General features: G+C 38.7%; 1 protein-coding gene and 1 pseudogene across 2 annotated transcripts in view; both read right to left on the reverse strand.

Moving 5' to 3' along the window:
- The window catches only part of ACOXL (acyl-CoA oxidase like), a gene marked incomplete at its 3' end in the record, with an annotated part of 353,946 nt that overhangs the window by 8,415 nt on the left and 328,221 nt on the right, over nucleotides 1-17,310 (reverse strand).
- LOC308628147 (large ribosomal subunit protein uL22-like) lies at nucleotides 606-1,310 on the reverse strand (annotated as a pseudogene). Its single transcript has one exon. The product of its transcript is annotated as a large ribosomal subunit protein uL22-like (transcript).

Consider the following 17,310-nt stretch of genomic DNA (forward strand, 5'->3'; position numbering starts at 1 on the left):
CATGGAAAAGTCATCCAGAGTTTCTCCGCTCTATTTGTTGTTATCCTGGAATCTGGTTCGAGAACCCTCTCCGCTCTTTTCCATAGCCCCTTTATTCAGACCTTCATTACGTTCTCTAGATTCTTGCTGTGCAAGGCTACCTTCCTCGAGTATTTTTTGATCGGATCATTCTTCTTCCCAAAAGCCTGGAATCACATCCAACTGCTTCTCAGGTTAAAGTAAAATGACCAATTGTGAACTTGAGTCCTTTAGCAGCACTCGATGTTTTGAGTTCCCATAACCAGTTTCCTCATCCACCATCCAAGCACAATCTGCACTTTCTACTTGGGGCCAAGGAAACTTGTCTTGCCTTCCACACGACACTCTTCACTATCGAGGTCTGGACCACATTTCCATTCTCCCTCACTTGACACACTGCAACTGAACCAGGTCTCTTCTGTACTTGGTTACAGATTTACCACCTTTGTAAAGCCATCCTAAAATAGTTGCTGTGTTAGTCGAAATAACCTGGACAGGTCATTTCATTTTGCCAAGCCTCAGTTTCTGCATCTGTAGAAAGAGAATATTATCTCTCTCTTAGGGTTTTGTAAGGATTAAGTAATAAATATGTAATAATATATTTATATTATATAATAATAATAATAATAATAATAATAATAATAAAGCATTTAGCATTACTGGCCTTGTCACATAGTAGGTACTAGCTAGATACTGATTCCCTCCATTTGCTTTCTTTTTTTTACTTTTATTTGCATTTATTTTTTGCGGCATTTATTCCCAGGCCATAAGGTTTTGTTTCTTCACTTTCTTCTAGGATATCTTTTTCTGCTGGGCAACCTCCTCTTCTGGTATAGGAACAATCTGTTCTTTTTCAGTAAAGATCATCTCAATGCAGCAGGGACAGCTCATGTATGGGTTGATCCGACCATGAGCTCTGTAAGTCCTGTAGCGCATCTTGGGGGCTTTGTTCACCTGGATGTGACCAGAAAATCTACATCTAAGCCCTTAAGTTCAGCATTACTCTCTGCATTTTTGAGCATGTGCAGTAAAAATTCAGCACTGTTTTTGGGCCACCGACCCTGCGTCCAGCCCTACTGTTTGGCCTGGGCACACCTACCAACTCCACCATTGTAACGACGGAATGGCACACATTGCTTCTTTAAAGTGACATCCTTCAGATACTTGGTGGCTTTTCAGATATGCCTACCCTTAATGGCTTGGGCAGTTTCACGAGTGTTCTTAAAGTGAACACGAAGATTTGAACCTCTTGACTTGCATGATTTTGTGGGGTTTTCTGGGTCAAGTGAATAGCGAACCAGTTTTAGAGGTCACCTCAGGCTGCTTACGCGAAAAGCCCTCCATTTGCTTTTCTGTCACTTTTATTTTCCCTGAATGCTTAATTCTTATCTGTATATCTATGTATGACTATTATATATATATATATATATATTTTTTTTTTTTCAGTTTAAAAATGTCCATTCACTCTTCTTTACAGTTTCAATTCCTTTGCTGAGACTTTCTATTTTTTATTTGTTTCAAGTGTATTCATCATTGCTGGTCAAAGCATTTTTATGACGGCTGCTTTAAAATCGTCAAATAATTCCAACATCTCTGTCATCTCTTGGCATATATTGATTGTCCTTTTTCATTCAGTTTGAGATCTTCCTTGTTCTTGGTCTGATGACTGTTTTTCAACTGAAACTTGGGCATTTGGGGTATTATGTTTTGAGACTCCAGTTCTTATTTAAATCTCTGGTTGTAACTGGCCTCCTCTGACAGTGCTTTGACTGTGTCAGGCAGCAAAAGGATATATCTTTCTGGGTGTTATTAAAATCTCTTCCAAAACTCACTTTTGGGTCAGTAACAGAATGTCAGGGCACAGGAGAAGAACACAGCTGCTCTTGGCAGGTGACATGGCACTGTTCAGGCTTTTGCTCGACTTGCCAAGGGAGAACAATGGCCGAGTGGCTGCCCCCTGCACTCTGGGACCCCTTCTGGCTTTGGCTGCCTGGAAGAGTGCAGCCAGGACCAGGGGAAGTTCCACCCATCACTTACAGAATGGCCTCCCATGCCTACGCTGACCTCGAGGAAAGGACAACCTGCCTTACAAAAGGGTAGTAAACCCATTGGAAACATTGATTTTATTTAAAATTTTTATTTTAGATTTTATTTTTTTGGAAAAACATTGATTTTTAAGAGTGATATTTTGGAGCATATCTTTCAGGAGGTCTGGGCTCGTTAGAAATAAAAGAATAACACCTGTCCTTATATGTCCCGTTACCACATAGAGGCTACTCAGATCAGGTACCTCCAATAGCAGAGCTAGATCTTACATGGTTAGCATTTCATGTGCGTGGATGATAGAGGAAAAGGTTTACATGGGCATCTGACCCCCAGATGCCTGGGAAATCAGGGGTGATGGGTTTGCAGAGAATTCTCTCACGAAAGCACACCAGGCAGCCAAGGTGTGGAATGAGGCTCCACCACCCCCTCGTCCTGGGACCGTGGGCAAATAGCCTTCCCTGACCTGTTGCCTCATGTGTGAAATGACATCATGTGTGTGTCCTAAAGGTGATGTGCAAGAGTGTCCTTGTTGGTACCAATGACTGTAGCTGGTTGAAGCACAGAAATGGAAACTTGCAACCTTACCAAACCAAACCACAGATACACTGTTATAAGATAGCAGTTACACATACTTTTCAAAAGGAATCTCTACGCAGCCAGTCTTTACTGTCTAAGGCATTGTTAGATGTTGGGGGTATTCACGTCATTCTCTGCCCCTTCTTCTTCAACTGACTTATTTTGGATGAACTAGAAAATGAGCCAGAAACTTTCAAAGAAGGGGAAGCTTAAAACCATTAATTGACAGATATTTTTTAATCTAAAAGATGAGATGAGGGAATAAGTTGAAGTGATTGGTGAAGTGAGGTTTCCATATTGCTTGTGCCTATCATTTACGGCCTTCACTGCTGCTGTGACATATAACTGAGATTCTGTCAGATGCCTCTGGCCACCTTTGCCTGCCTTTAGCCTCTGCTGCTCTCCCATGCTTGTGCTGTTCAATCCTAGTCCCCAGTGGACATGTTGTAGATTGGTGCCTCCCAGGCTTTGCCAAGGAGTGACCTCTTCCGCGTAGTGTCCATGCTTTCCACACCCCTTCCCAGATGGCTGAACACATAAAGGTACAGAGGGAGCCACTCGGCTGCCTTGATTTGGCAGCATCCCTGCATCTCCAGCATCTTTATAACAATATCGTGCAGCGGCCTATCAGCTATGTGACCCAGGTGTTCTGTGTTCTGCTCCCTGAGATGGCCATTTACTGGATATCTACTGTGTGCCAGGTTACAGACGAGGTCTTTATATTAACTGCCTCCTTCAGTCCTCATAACAAGTCTGTCAGCTATCAGCCCATTTTACAGATGAGGAAACCAAGGCTTAAAGAGTTTAGGATTTCGCTCTAAGTCACATACCTCATAACTGGAACAACTAGGGTTTTCATCCAGAGCTTTCCGCTTCCACAGCTTCCATTCTGCCTCCATCTCTCCCCCAGTGCCTCACTGTTCCCAGTCTTTGGAGGGTACAGGGTGTTGCCCTGAGGAAATGCCTCCACCACTGTAGCAAACATGTGACCTGTGCTATTCTCCCTAAGTCAGAATCAATGCTCCACATGTGTCCAACGTGGAAAGCATGGATCTGACCAGCCGCACGGCCTCAGGTTCCCCAAGAGGACTTAGGACAGTAATGGGTGGCGCAAGAGGGCTCTCAGATGTTGCCTCTGAAGGAAGGTGCTGAGGACACTGGCTTCAGGGCCAGTCGCCATGATGTGAAAGGGCCAGTCTGATGCTCTTCCCAAGAAGGACAAGGCTTCAACTCTCCAGAAAACAAGCCAATGAGGCTCAGATACAAGGGTCTTCAAGAAACGACAGATTCTCTACCTGTGGACAGAGGGCCACTTGCTCTGTGGATTCTCTTCCTACACAGGCCTTCCTGCTCTTCTGGTCCACACCTTAAGTCACCAAACACAAGTCAAATCCCTTCAAAGAGCAACAGGCTGACTGTCAAATAGTGAAAATCGCCTCAATCAAGTAATTACCCTGCAGTTGGTACCACTTGTTGTGAAGATTTCCAACTTCTCTCCCATCCAATCACCTCTCTTGCAGAATTGCCTGCCTCTGTAGACAAACATTCTCTAAAGGGTCAGAATGGTAGGTCTGTAACAGCTAATCTGCCACCTTAGCCCCAAATGCCAGGCTAGTGGTCAACATAAAGAAAAACATACCTGAAACCGTTACATGGGGCAGAACCGCACACTGTGTGCTGTGCTTCTAACCCTGTCAATTTACCCAACAACCACGGGAAAGGGGACTCTGCTCCTGTTTCTACTGACCACTGGCCAGCGCCTCAAGGCAGGGCCAGCCCTCAGCTTCTTGGTCCCAAGAACACACACATTCTCATGGTTGCTATGGCCAGGTTTCATTAGCATGAAATGAAATTCTGTGGTTCTGTTAAATAATCAGGACTCCAGCTTAATATTTTCTCTGAATCAATGTTAATTATATTTTATGCTGATTACTTCTTCATCTGATAAAAATGTTTAGCATAGTCTGAGATGTTAGAATGGAGAAACTGCATTCCCTACCAAACAAAAACAACGACAAAAATGCCTTCATTTAGCCTAACTAGAGAGTTTATTTTGAGGAGAGACAAATTTACCTTCCAAGTGTTTTTCCTATTGCAATGTTTCTTGACCGAAGAGTATATAATTCTGTTCTTTTCTAAGTATTACTGGCAAAGCCCATTTTAGTAAAGGAGTGGGACTTTGAATCCTGATGTTGTGACTTCCTTATCTCTAAAATGTCAGAACCAAGTGAGTTTGGCACAGAGTATTTATAAATATTATTATTATTGCGTGTTCTTTACTTAGTAATAAAAAACAATTTCTTTATACCTCTGCATTTTCTAATACAAAGTCTGCTTAATCATCATTACTTAAATCAAGAACACTGAGACAGAGGTATCAACTTTAACCACTTAATAAGAACTTCTGACATTTATTCATACTGCTACTGATTCATAAGAGGAAAAGTTTAAAAAGAAGACAAGTGCATATAGCCTTCCCTTTAGAATACAGGAAACCATATAAAAGTATTGGCAATGGAATTAAAGTAACCACAATGCCGCCCTTGGTAGCATTTTCTACAAAGGCATTTACATGAACCGAAAAAGAATATTAAATTAGGTGGTTAAAGTAAAACTTCACTACTAGCTTCACACGTTTTCATACATGAGATTATGGCATTTTAATCAGCTGATAGTTCAGCCATATAAGTACAGACCCAAAGAAATGTAAATATACCCAAGAAGGAATAATTTTCAGTCAAACTATTTTTTTCAAGAAGCAGAAGCTACACAAACTGCCAGAACTAAATATACAGTAAGAGTCCCAAGTTATTATGGAGAAATTCTGTGTCCACGGGTCCTGGAATTTTGAATTTCATCAACTAAATGATTTCAAAAGCAATTTGGAAGGACTTCTAGTTAAGGTGTAAAAAGATTCAAGAGAACTTAGCTCCCATGGTAACAACCAGAAGTTGAACCCAAAATTGAATCAAAGATTTCTGAGACTGTGTTCCAACATCCTGCCAACTCAACTGCTGACAGGACCGAAAAGGCAGTATGGGAGTGGGGATGGGAGTTGGGCTAATTAAAGCAGCCCCTGCTCAACTTGACTCTGGAACCCTAATGATCAGCCCCATACCCTAACCACCAGACAAAAGAACAGGAAATAAACAAAAGAAAATAAAATCTGTTATACATTGTGTCTGGAGTATAATAAAAAGGTATAAGATCTGCAAAGAAGCAGGAAAATATAACCCCAAATCCAGAGAAAGCACAATTAGTAAAAGCAAACTTACAGATGACCAGTAAGTTTTAAAAACAATTATTATAAATGTATTCAAGAATTTATAAGAAAAAAATGGATATAATAGATGAAAATGGGATACTTCATGAGATAAATGTGACCTCTAAAAAAGAATGAAAGGAAAATTTTAGAACTGAAAAAAGGACTATTTAAAAATGAAATAAAATAAACGTTTTATTTAAATATTGAAAATATTGTAAAATGAAACAAACCCATTCACGGATGGGTTTAATAGCAGAATGAACATTGCAGAAAAAGATTAGTACACTTGAAAACAGGTCGGTATTATTCTAAGTGGGGCAGAGAGAAAAAAGAAAAAAAAAATGAAGGGAACATCAGTGCCCTGTGGGATTATATTAGCAACCTAACATACATGCAATTGGAATCCCAGATGTCAGAGAGAATGAGAAAATTCTAGAAGACATAATGGTTGAAATGTTTCCAAATTTGATATAAAACATACTCTATATATTCAAGAAGTACAATGAACACCAAATAGATACATTTTAAAACAAACAAAAAAAACCCCATACCTAGGTACACCATAGTAAAATTGCCTAAAACAAAACGTAAGAAAAAATTGTAAGCTTAGTCAGAGAAAACTTAATCTCATGCATGGGAAAAATGTTAAGAATGATAGCTGAATTCTCATCAGACACAAGGAAAGAAAGAAGACAATAGGATAACAAATTAATCTAAAATTCAACATCCAGTGAAATTGTCCTTTAAAAATGAAGATGAAATTAAAAATTTTAAGATGAGTAAAAACTGGGAGATTTTTTGCCATAGACTCTCACTACAAAAAAATTGCCCCCAAATTTTCTTTATTCTCAGAGGATATTACACCAGATAAAAACCCTCATTGACAATTTTATACAAAATCTCTTTAAAAAAATAGAGGGTGAAGGAACATATTTTTCCTCTTATGAAGCCAGCATACCCTGATGCCAAAAGCTAACAAGATCATAACAAGGAACTAAAAGACCAATATTCCCTATGAACATAGATACAGTAATCCTTAACAAAATGTTTGCATGTAAAATCATCTGTATATAAAATGGACCAGCATCATGGCCAAGTGGGATTCATCCTCAAAATGCAAGATTGGTTTAAAACTAAAAAATCATGTAACTGATTACATTAATGGCATCGAGGAGAAAAATCGTATGATCGATATGCAGAAAACAACTGATTCAGAAAAAGCTTTTGATAACTTACAAAATATTCAAGATAGAAACTCAAAATAGGAGTAAAAGGGAGCTTCTGAAATCTGATAAAGGACAGCTATGAAAATCTTACAGTTAATATCAAAATATAGAAGTCTTTCCCCATAAGACTGAGGAAAAAAGCAAGGATGCCTCATTTCAATATTTCCTTTCAACACTGACCTGCAGGTCTCAGCCAATGCAACAAAGCAAGAAAAATGCATTAAAAAATACAGATTGGTAAGAAAGAAGTAAAATGTTTTTATCCTCAGATGATATTATTGAGTACTTAGAAAATCTCAGGGAATCTACAAACAAACTACTTGAACTATTACGTGATTTTAGTGAGCTTATTGTACAAGTCAATGTACAAAAATTCATTGTGTGTATACTAAATATGGAACATGTATGTAACATACATGTAGAAAAGGAAAATTTAAATATACCATTGGCAAGATCTTTAAAACACTTTTAAAATTTTTTGAAATTAATTTAATGAAATATGTTCAAGGATTCTATTACTGAAAAATACAAAACATTGTTGGAGGGAATTAAATAAAATGGAGAGATATACCATGTTCATGAATTTTTGAAATATCAATTCTCCCCAAACTGATATATAGATTTAATGCAATCACAATCAAAATCATATTTGACCCTTTTATTTCCCAGGAAATTTATAAGCTAATATTTTAAGTTAAAAATTTTATTTCATCAAATTGTAAAACTTCATCTTCTCAAAAGATACTGTTAAGAAAATGAATAAATAGGCTACAGACTGGGAAAAATCCAAGTACCTGTATTTAGAATGTATGACAAATGCTTACAACTTGGTGTTTTTAAAAAGAGTAACAACAGCACACAGTTTAAAATGGGCAAAAGATTTAAACAGACACTTGACAAAAGACACACGAAAAACAAGGAAGCACTCAAAAGGGTGCCCCAAACCATTAAATATCAGGAAAATGAAAATTAACACACAATGAGATATTACTACGTACCCACTGGAATACCTAAATTTAAAAGGTTGACAACACCAAAATGTCAGTGAGGGTGTGGAACAACAGAACTCTTATACACTGCTAGTAAAGTTGTAAATGGTATAACAATTTTTGGAGAACTGTTTACAGTATCTTTTTAGACAGTTAAATAAATGTCTACTATAACATCCATTAATACCACTTTTAAGTATTTACCAAAAGAAATGAAAACATATGTGCAAAAAAAATGAACAAAAATGATCCTGACAATCTTATTCATAATAACACCAAATCCATAACATCCTAAATGTCCATCAACAATAGAATAAACAATTTTTTAACACAAACTCATTAATGCAGAAAAAAAATTAAAAGATCGTAAATCTTCAGTAATTTTTTCTTCCCTCAGGTGCGTACAGACAGGACATTGTACCTTAGTAACTGTGGAATGGTGCAGTTGAGGTCAGCTGGAGATAACAAGGCCAATTTCTGAAGTCAGCCTGCAAGAACTGGACTCATAGCTGAGTCCTAGAGAAATCAGCATTTGAGAGGGAGAGGGAGTTGGGAGAGTTTGGCAGAGATATATACAATGAAATATTACTCAGAAAAAAAAAGGAAGGAATGAACTACTCAACATCTCATAAACATCATGCTGAGCAGAAGATCCAGTCTATCTACTTCCATTCCTATGAAACTCCGGGGCAAACAAACTGAGCAGTGGTGACAAAGACAGAACCTTGGGAGTGAAGGGAAGGTATTAATAGAAAAAGGGCTGAGAGGAATTTCTTAGATGATGGATGGCGTGTGCATGATGCAATCTACCATTTCATCTGTCAAAACTCACTGAACGGTACCATTACAATTTGTGCATATCAATGTATATAAAATAGATCCCACTTTTTTTAATTAAGAGAAAAAGAAAGAAAGAAAAGCAATTTGGTGATTGCCAACATTTTTTTAAACATCTTTATTGGAGTATAACTGTTTACAATGTTGTGTTAGTTTCTGCTGTATAACAAAGTGAGTCAGCTATATGTATACATGTATCCCCATATCCCCTCCCTCTTGCATCTCTCTCTCACCCTCCCTATCCCACCCCCCCATCCCACCCCTCTAGGTGGTCACAAAGCACCGAGCCTGATCTCCCCGTGTGATGCAGCTGCTTCCCACTAGCTATCTATTTTACATTTGGTAGTGTATATATGTCAATGCTACTCTCCCACTTCGTCCCACCTTACCCTTCCCCCTCCCCATGTCCTTAAGTCCATTCTCTACGTCTGTGTCTTTATTCCTGTCCTGCCCCTAGGTTCTTCAGAACCTTTTTTTTTTCTTTAGATTCCATATATATGTGTTAGCATATGGTATTTGTGTTTCTCTTTCTGACTTACTTCATTCTGTATGACAGACTCTAGGTCCATCCACCTCACTACAAATAACTCAATTTCGTTTCTTTTTATGGCTGAGTAATATTCCATTGTATATATGTGCCACATCTTCTTTATCCATTCATCCGATGATGGACACTTAGGTTGCTTCCACGTCCCGGCTATTGTAAATAGTGTTGCAGTGAACATTGTGGTACATGTCTCTTTTTGAATTATGATTTTTCTCATGGTATATGCCCAGTATTGGGATTGCTAGGTTATATGGTAGTTCTATTTTTAGTTTTCTAAGGAACTTCCATACTGTTCTCCATAGTGGCTGTATCAATTCACATTCCCACTAACAGTGCAAGAGGGTTCCCTTTTCTCCACACCCTCTCCAGCATTTACTGTTTGGAGACTTTTTGATGATGGCCATTCTGACTGGTGTGAGGTGATACCACATTCTAGTTTGGATTGGCATTTCTCTAATGATTAATGATGTTGCGCATCCTTTCATGTGTTTGATGGCAATCTGTATATCTTCTTTGGAGAAATATCTATTTAGATCTTCTGCCTATTTTTGGATTGGGTTGTTTGATTTTTTTTTTTGATATTGATCTGCATGAGCTATTTGTATATTTTGGAGATGGCACCTTTTTTTTTTTTTTTTTTTTGTGGTACACAGACCTCTCACTGTTGTGGCCTCTCCCGTTGCGGAGCATGGGCTCCGGACATGCAGGCTCAGTGGCCGTGGCTCACAGGCCCAGCTGCTCCACGGCATGTGGGATCTTCCCGGACCAGGGCACGAACCCGTGTCCCCTGCATTGGCAGGTGGACTCTCAACCATTGTGCCACCAGGGAAGCCCTGAGACTGAGCCTTTGTCAGTGCTTGGTTTGCAAATATTTTCTCCCATTCTGCAGATCGTCTTTTAGTCTTGTTTATGGTTTCCTTTGTTGTGCAAAAGCTTTTAAGTTTCATTAGGTCCCATTTGTTTATTTTTGTTTTTATTTCCATTTCTCTAGGAGGTGGGTCAGAAAGGATCTGTGATTTATGTCAAAGAGTGTTCTTCCTATGTTTCCCACTAAGAGTTTTATAGTGTCTGGCCTTACATTTAGCTCTTTAATCCATTTTGAGTTTATTTTTGTGTATGGTGTTAGGGAGTGTTCTAATTTCATTCTTTTGCATGTAGCTGTCCAGTTTTCCCAGCACCACTTATTGAAGAGGCAGTCTCTTCTCCATTGCATATTCTTGCCTCCTTTATCAAAGATAAGATAACCAGATGTGTGTAGGTTTATCTCTGGGCTTTCTATCCTGTTCCATTGATCTGTATTTCTGTTTTTGTGCCAGTACCATACTGTCTTGATTACTGTAGCTTTGTAGTATAGTCTGAAGTCAGGGAGCCTGAAATTGAGATAGTTGTAGTGAGGTGGATGGACCTAGAGTCTGTCATACAGAGTGAAGTAAGTCAGAAAGAGAAAAACAAATATCGTATGCTAACACATATATATGGAATCTAAGAAAAAAAAAAGGTATGAAGAACCTGGGGGTAAGACGGGAATGAAGACCCAGACCTACTGGAGAGTGGACTTGGGGATGTGGGCAGGGGGAAGGGTGGGCTGTGACAGAGTGGGAGGGTGGCATGGACATGTATACACTACCAAACGTGGAATAGATAGCTAGTGGGGGGCAGCCGCATAGCACAGGGAGATCAGCTCCTTGGTTTGTGACCACCTGGAGGGGTGGGATGGGGAGGGTGGGAGGGAGGGAGATGGGAGAGGGAAGAGATATGGGAATATATGTGTGTGTGTGTGTGGCTGATTCACTTAGTTGTGGAGCGGAAACAGACACACTGTTGTGGAGCAATTATACTCCAATAAAGATGTTAAAAAAAAAAGATACATTCAAATACAAATTATTTATACACCTAGCAATGCCCTAGACAGAGACAAAGCTATTTCAATTTTTTTTAACGTGCTGTTAATATTTTTCTCAGCAACTTCCAGAATTACCTCATAATCTTGAGTGAATGTAAATTTAATTAAAAAAATGAAAGTTGACAATAAAATAAAATAAAATAAATAAGTGGTGCTGAGAAAACTGGACAGCTACATGTAAAAGAATGAGATTAGAGCATATCCTCACATTATATACAAAAATAAACCCAAATGAATTAAAGACCTAAATGTAAGACCTGAAACCACAAAACTTCTAGAAGAGAATAGAGGCAGAATACTCTTTGACATAAATCGTAGCAATATTTTTTTGGATATGTCTCCTAAGGCAAAATAAATAGAAGCAAAAATAAGCAGATGGGACCTAATTAAACTTAAGAGTTTTGCACAGGAAAGGAAATCATCAACAAAATGAAAAGGCAACCTACTGAATGGGAGAAAATATTTGCAAATAATATGATGGACAAGGGGTTAATATTCAACATATATGAACAGCTCACACAACTCAATATCAAAAAAACAAAGAAACTAATTAAAAAATGGATAGAAGACCTGAATAGACATTTTTCCAAAGAAGATATACAGACGGTCAATGGGCACATGAAAATATGCACAACATCACTAGTCATCAGAGAAATGCAAATCAAACCATAATGAGATAGCACCTCACACCTGTTAAAATGGCTATTATCAAAAAGTCTACGAATAACAAACATTGATGAGGATGTGAAGAAAAGGGAAACCTAGTATGCTGTTGGTGGAATTGTGAATTGGTGCAGCCACTATGGAAAACAGTACAGAGGTTCCTCAAAAAACTAAAAATAGAACTACCATATGATCCAGCAATCCCACTGCTGGGTATATATCTGAAGAAAATGAAAACACTAATTTGAAAAGATTCATGCACCTCAATGTTCATAGCAGCATTATTTACAATAGCCAAGATATGGTAGCAAACTAAGTGTCCATCAACTGATGAATGGATAAAGAAGAAGTGGTATATATACATAATGGAATACTACTCAGCCATAAAAAGAAGGAAAATCTGTCATTTGCAACAACCTGGATAGACCTAGAGAGTATTATGCTCAGTGAAATAAATTCAAGACAGAGAAAGACAAATACTCTATATTATCACTTATGTGTGGAATCTAAAAAATAGAATGAATGAATATAACAAAACAAAAACAGACTCACAGATATGGAGAAGAACTAGTGTTTACCAATGGGGAGTGGGAAGGAGGTAGGGGAGAGCTAGTGGTATGTGATTAAGAGGCACAAACTACTATGTATAAAAAATAAGTATCAGGATATAGTGTACAGCACAGGGAAATATAGCCATTCTTTTATAATAACTTTAAATGGAGTATAATCTATAAAGATATTGAGTCACTATGTCATACACCTGAAACTAATGTATTGTAAATCAACTATACTTCAATTTAAAAATGGAAAGGAAATGCAATGACCAAAATAAAAATTCAGTGGATAGTCTCAACACCAGAATGGAGGAGACAGAGGAAAACATTAGTGAACTGGAAGATAGAATGATAGAAATTACTAAATCTGAACAATGGAGAGAAAACAGACTGGAAAAAAAAACAAGAACAGAGGCTAAGGGTCCTGTGTGGTTATAAAAAAAAAATCTAACTTAAATGTCATCAGAGTTCTTGTGAGAAAAGAAGAGAAAAGAAAGAGGGCAGGGCTGAAAAGTACATAATGAAATGACTGGGAACTCCCCATTTTGGCAAAAGACATAAACCAAACTTCAAAATGTTGACTGAAACTCAACCAGGGTATATTCAAAGAAATACCATCAAGGCATATCATCATTAAACTTCTGAAAACTAAAGAAAAAAATCCTTCAAAACAAAGAGGGAAAAATGATGATTTATTCATAAGGGGAAAATGATTTTAATGACAGCAGATTCTCATTAGAAACTATGAAGGCCAGAAATGCGTTCAGGTGCTGAAAAAAAAACCTCTCAACCCAGAATCCTATATCCAATAAAACCATGTCATTATTTTCAGATGACATGTTTGTTTGTACAGAATATTCTAGGAATCTACAAGAACTCCTAGAATTAATATGTAAGTTCAGCAAGGTTGTAGAATACAAAATCAACATATGAAGAATCAATTGTATTTCCATATACTAGCAATGGACATGTGGACACTTGAAATCAAATATGCAGTACTATTTACAATCACTCAAAAAAAGGAAATAATTAGGTGTAAGTCTAACAAAACGTGTACAGGTCTTGTATGCTAAAAACTACAATATGTTGATGAAAGAAATCAGAAGAGATCTATATAAATGGAGAGACATACCATATTCATAGATTAGAAGATTCAGTGTAGTATTGATCTCATTCCTCCAAAAAGCAATATTCAGGTTTAATAATTCCTATCAAAATCCCAGAAAGATTTTTTTGTAGATATAGACAAGATTATTCTAATATTTACATGGAAAGGAAAAGAATTAGAATAGCTAAAACAATTTTGAAAAAGAATGAAGTGGGAGGAATCAACCTACCACATTTCAAGTTTATATAACTAACGTAATCAAGACTGACCATGTGGTATTGGCACAGAAATAGGTACACAGCCCCTTGTATCAAAATGGAGAATGCAGAAATAGAATGACACAAATATGCCCAACTGATTTTAGACAAAGGTGTTAAAGCAATTCAATGGAGAAGAGATAACCTTTCAAGAAACTGCTGTTAAGGAAATTGGACATCCATAGGCAAAAAAAAAAAAAAAAAAAAAAAAAAAATCTTGGGACTTCCCTGGTGGCACAGTGGTTAAGAATCTGCTTGCCAGTGCAGGGGACACGGGTTCAAGCCCTGGTCCGGGAGGATCTCACATGCCATGGAGCAACTAAGCCCATGCACCACATCTACTGAGCCTGTGCTCTAGAGCCCGTGAGCCACAACTACTGAGCCCGCATGCTTAGAGCCCTGCTCTGCAACAAGAGAAGGCACCTCAATGAGAAGCCCACGCACCACAACGAAGAGTAGCCCCCGCTAGCTGCAACTAGAGAAAGCCTGCACACAGCAACGAAGACCCAACACAGCCAAAAAAATAAATAAATAAATAAATAAATAAATAAAAAGGGAAAAAAAAAAAGCACCACATGAGGAACCCTTGTGGTGAAGAAAACACTGTATCTGTGCTGTATCAATGTCAAAATCCTGGGTGTGATATTGTATTATAGTTCTGCCAGTGATTCCACTGGGGAAGACTAGGTAAAGGGACATGAAATATCTCTGTATTACTTCTTACAGCTGCATGTGAATTTATTATTCTCTAAAAATAAAAAGTTCAATTAAAAAATCAACCCCCCATAATTGTAGTCAGATGTCTCTCGGGTTAGGTTTTAACAAAGGGATTTAATAAACACAATAGAGTTCTTTTCTCTTTTTTCTTTGTATTCTTTTTAGATGGAGCATAATGCAGAGATACAAAGAGTAAGTATATATCAGCTTGCTGGATTATCACAAAATGAACACACACACGTAGCCGTCACCCAGATTAAGAAATGGAACACCTGTATTCCAAGAGACCTTGCCAAAAGTCACACACTTGAGCTGGCTATTTTTTCTTACATTGTCTCAGCAGTAGCTAATTTGGTGAACTGAATTAATGCCTGGTGGTTCAAGGCCAAAATTTGTGATGTGAATGACCAGCTGTCCAAGGAAGGAGGAGACAGAGGAATTTTGGTTTTCTATAGACGTATGGGTGCTCACAAGTGAGTCCTGTCCCTTCTCTGTCCCTTAAAATGGGGCCACCCCTACTAGCTGTCTCTGTATGGTTTACCAAGTACCAAGTTCTTTGAGTCCCCCAGAGGAAGGGAGAGGTGGGACAGGACACAGCAGTATCTAGTCTCTAAAATCAAAGGAAAGGGGCAATTTACCATGAGAAAAAGAAAAACTACAAACACATTTTATTTTATTAAAAGTATTGATTTCTAACTAGATTAACAATTTCTACCAAAGTGGATGTACTCGGCATCATTTCTGTTTCCAGTTCAGTAATTCATTTAAATTTTATTATTATAGAATCATAATAAAACCCGCCTTGTCCTAACTGTGACTGGGGTCTGCTCTGTCTGTTTGACGCAGCTGAATTCCACCTCCTGGAAGGTGTTTTTTTGGTGTGTAACACAATTACTCTTAGGAAGAAATTTCACCGACAGGAAATTCTCACTGCGCATCCCGTAGTGAGGGGATGAACTCAGACTTATGGAGTAGGACCCCAATTACCCAGCACTTCAAGTATCTCCCCAAGGAGCCCAGGATAATACAGTTGCCAGAAGAACTCAGAGGCTGGAGCTCAGCAAAACAAGTTGCTCGATCCTGTGGTTATAACAAGTTATCCTTGAATGAATGAAACGGAATGAGCCTGGCTCTCCCAGATACACAAAGCTGTACTGTGAGGCAAAGCACAAGGGTCGACCAGATGGCTGCCACGCAGAACCAGGATTGCAGGGGTGGTGACCTCAGGGTCCATTTTACTGGCCAAAGTGAAGAAACACATCTCACTTGTATTTTCTTAACCTCAGTTGAATGGCCTGCATTTATAGGTTCAACAATGTATTTTATGCCACTGAAGAGCAGGCTTGGGCCAGAGGTAAAGGGGAGGGGGGAGGGAAAAGAGAGTTTTTCCCTTTTCTTAGTGGTACTCTGTTGGGACTGCTATTTTTCTTGTCTCTCTGGTTTGAGGGTTTCTGGCTCTTGGAAAAGAAGGTGGACCAGGATACACTCATATTTTGCTTCCTGCCATCTCCTGGAAGTGAACCAGGGGTCCTACAATAGTGAAAGGCAGTTAAAGCCAGTTCTGGGGGTGCTTTCAAAACAAAGAGGATTTTAAAATTTGACTCAATTGCATTCCATGTAACACCACTTCACTGTGATGTCATTTCAGTGACACCCCCCTGGCTTCTAGACCAAGGATCCATCATTAGGAGCTATCCCTCCCCACCCTGATGGAATGGGCACTTGTGGTTACACACCACACCAGCCTGGAGGACACAGCCAAGCATTCTCAAAGCCTCGTCAGTTGCTTGTAGCCAAGTCAGATGGACCTTACTGGGTAGGAAGGACGGGGGTTGGGGAACCAGAGATCTTTTCTCAAATTCCTTACAAAGAAAGAGTCTGTAGGTAGTAGGTGAGGCCAAGGGATGGAGAAGCCCCACCTCCCTTTCCCAACCCAGTGGATGTTTGCAACATCTTTTGCCTAAAACCTCAGTTTGTGTTGCATTTGATTCCAGTATCTGAACATCTGTTAAGCTACCTTGATCCAGGTGTTTGGGGAAAGGGAAATAGAAGGATAAGAAATCTGAGCGGCCATTTAAAAAGAAACATTTAACGCAGTGTGGAAGACAGCCAACACAGCATTTGTAGGAAGTGAAGGGCGCGTGCACCATTTCTAAGCCTCGTGGGTAGGAGCACGGGGTACGTGTTCTTGAAGTTAAAATTTGAGGAGAAAAAGGGCTAAGGTCCCAACACCATCCTTCCATCTTGGAACTCTCCCCCAAGTTTTTCTTCCTATTCTGTTTTTCCAACCCAAGTCTTTATGCCACAGGGCAGTGAGTGCATTTATATTGTACACTTAATTCAAAATAGTAAATAAGTGTTATCCAGCCTCTAAATTCAAAGGAGCCCCGTAGCGTCCTGGCTTTGGGGTCTAGTGTCTGCCACACTTCTGCACATTCTCACTCTAAGCCCATTTCCTAAGAATAAATCAATGTGTTAGTGGCTACATCAACTCAGAACTATCAATACTTGAATGACCCATCAACATCGGGCTTGAATGTTTTTCCTCCTTAATGAATCAACTATTTGATTGACTAAACTGAGACTAAAACCCAAACCTTAGCG

This window comes from Mesoplodon bidens, assembly GCF_964165515.1.
Source record: "Mesoplodon bidens genome assembly, chromosome: 14".
Classification (NCBI taxonomy): domain Eukaryota; kingdom Metazoa; phylum Chordata; class Mammalia; order Artiodactyla; family Ziphiidae; genus Mesoplodon; species Mesoplodon bidens.